Source organism: Pseudophryne corroboree, chromosome 9 (assembly GCF_028390025.1).
Source record: "Pseudophryne corroboree isolate aPseCor3 chromosome 9, aPseCor3.hap2, whole genome shotgun sequence".
Taxonomy (NCBI): domain Eukaryota; kingdom Metazoa; phylum Chordata; class Amphibia; order Anura; family Myobatrachidae; genus Pseudophryne; species Pseudophryne corroboree.
In genome coordinates, this window is record NC_086452.1 from 31964312 (window position 1) to 31967001 (window position 2690).

The following is a 2690-nucleotide window of genomic DNA, read 5'->3' on the forward strand; positions in this document are numbered from 1 at the left end:
AATCAAAGGCGCGATGTGCTGTACGATTATCTATAAATGAAATAAACTAACACTACGCTGCTGAAAAAATGAACACATTACAGATAAACATGACTCTACACAGTTTGTAATAAGCTCTTGCCCATTTATGTCATCAATATCTGATATCACAGGATTGCCAGCTATGTGTCTTGTTTCTGTTTCAGAGCAATCCTGTGTATCGGTAATAGTAATGACATCGGCTTGCGACATTTGCTTAACATTACTTCTTGAGTCAATATTTGATAACAAACCAATGCCTGCTATGTGCCTTGTTTCTGTTTCAGAACAAACCTGTGTATCTGGAATTGTGATTACAGCGGATTGCGACAATTGCTTAACATTACTTCTTGAGAGACGCGATGCCCTCTTAACCTTTACAGTCTTTGTATTACCAGCGACATCCCGGTCTGCAGTGTTAAACGCTGTGTGTTTTGATGTTACAGCAACATCATTACTTACGCATGATACAGTTTGTAACGCGATCCTTCTCCGTTGCGGCTTATCATTTTCGGAATATGACAATTTTCTTTTCAGATCTGTAAATGTTGAATTATGACTTCTCTCATTCGTTCTTGGTCGAGCTGGCTTTCGTTTGTTCGGGACGATACAGACGTTATGCACAGCCATAACTGATGACCTAGCAACGCCCTTATGTACAATTGCCGGCGTTACGAATTGATGGTTCTCCGCTTCAGCGGCGGTTGTGCGTTTTGATATTTTCCCGCTTGTACTAGGCCTGTGTATCTGCGCGCATGTATCACTGACTGTTGGTATCAAAGGAGCATAGCGTCTTGCTACAGCGTCATCTGTAATACATATATTATAAAATAAATATAAACGACTCTGCATGTAAATCAGTATTTAAATCACCGCATAACAATATACCATATAACAGTGTTTGATTACACACCTGCTGCTGCGAATTGATGGCTTTCCGTTTCAGCGGCGGTTGTGCGTTTTGATATTTTCCCGCTTGTACTAAGACGGTGTATTTGCGCTACTGTATCACTGCATGTTGGTATCGTCGGTGCATAGCGCATTGCTACAGCATCATCTGTAATACATATATTATAAAATAAATATAAACGCATCTGCCTGTAAATCAGTATTTAAATAACCGCATAACAATATACCATATAACAGTGTTTGATTACACACCTGCTTTATATTCGAATGTTTTAGCACGACCCCCTGTAGCGTGTGGGAAAAACGGTTGCTCATCAACAACATTGCTGTTCTGTATAGAGGTGTTGTGACAATAATCAGGTTTGTTCAATATATCCCGTAGAATACCATCAGCCGTCGCATCATCCATTTTTGTGGCATCTTTAGCCGGTGAAAAAATGAAAAAAATAAATATTACATACGGTATAAAATTAGAATAACATGAAAAAGCGATTCATTACTGAGAATATAAAGTGTGTACAGTTGACAACAAATCAGCACAACTGTACAAGGTTTATTTTTAATTCTTTAGCCGTGGAAAAATAAATAAATAAATAAAAAAATAAATAAAAAAAAAATAAAAAATAAAATAAAATAAAAAATAAATAAAGATATCATGTTACTCACAATCTGGCGCCAATTCCAAAATATTATTAAAATCCGGTATAGCGCTGAAGTCTAAGCCAAAGGGACTATCAACAGACAAATCGAAATTCTCTGTATTTGTGATCACTGTCAAATCGGGGGAAATAAAAATGAGAAAATAATAATTATTTAATAATTACTATTTAATATAGGGTATTTTGTCGATCAAACGAGTGTTTAGAGCGACACAAAGCTTTAGCTCTTGATCACAAAATATCCTGTCTTGAACATGTATATTGTGACAAGTGTTGTCTCTACAGGCGAACAGATCATAACTGCCGAGGCCTAAAGTGTCCCATTTGTAAGGTGTTCGTTGATGGTTTTTCGAACCATTTGTGCTATATACAAACCATCAAGCCGGAAGAGCCCACAAAGAAATACATCTTTTATGATTTTGAGTGTATGCAGGAGACAGGTGTGCACATACCAAACTACTGTTACGCTTTAACATTAATGGGGGAGAAAGACTGGGAGTTTAAGGGTGTTGCATGTATCGAAGACTTTGTAAAGACATTCATGAAACCAAAATTTGAGCATTACACATTCATAGCCCATAATGCAGGTCGCTATGATGCATATTTTGTGCTGCGCCAGCTGATTAAGGAGAAATTAAAGATTGAATTATTATCTAGAGGCGGCAACATAATGTGCATCACGGTAAAAGATTTGAAGATAAGATTTATCGACTCTTTAAATTTTTTACCCATGCGGCTTAGCAAGTTACCAAAGGCAATGGGGTTTGACGGTACCAAAGGTTATTTCCCACATTTTTTTAACACCGCTGATAACCAAAATTACATAGGAACTATGCCGTCAATAGAGTATTTTGGTCCACAATACATGATGCCTGATGAATTATCTGAGTTTACAGCTTGGTATAAACAGTGTGTACACAAACCGTTTAACTTTCAAAAAGAGCTCGTACGATATTGTAAAGACGATGTGAAAATATTACAAAAAGCTTGTGATGCTTTCAGATCTGCTGTTATAGCCATGACAGAACAGGAGTTTCTAATAACAAAGAAAAAAAAAAAGGTTGTGGTTAAACGTCACATCGAGGCTTTTCAATTAGTTACGTT

The 2690-nt window shown here is 36.8% G+C and overlaps 1 long non-coding RNA gene across 1 annotated transcript; it reads right to left on the minus strand.

The window, feature by feature from the left end:
- Nucleotides 1-654: 654 nt before the first annotated feature.
- On the minus strand, nucleotides 655-1696 carry LOC134956646 (uncharacterized). The gene is made up of 4 exons (XR_010186054.1): nucleotides 1594-1696; nucleotides 1180-1347; nucleotides 932-1075; nucleotides 655-827 (listed from the first exon to the last, which is right to left on the minus strand). It is a non-coding gene; the product is annotated as an uncharacterized LOC134956646 (long non-coding RNA).
- Between the last annotated feature and the right edge of the window lie 994 nt (nucleotides 1697-2690).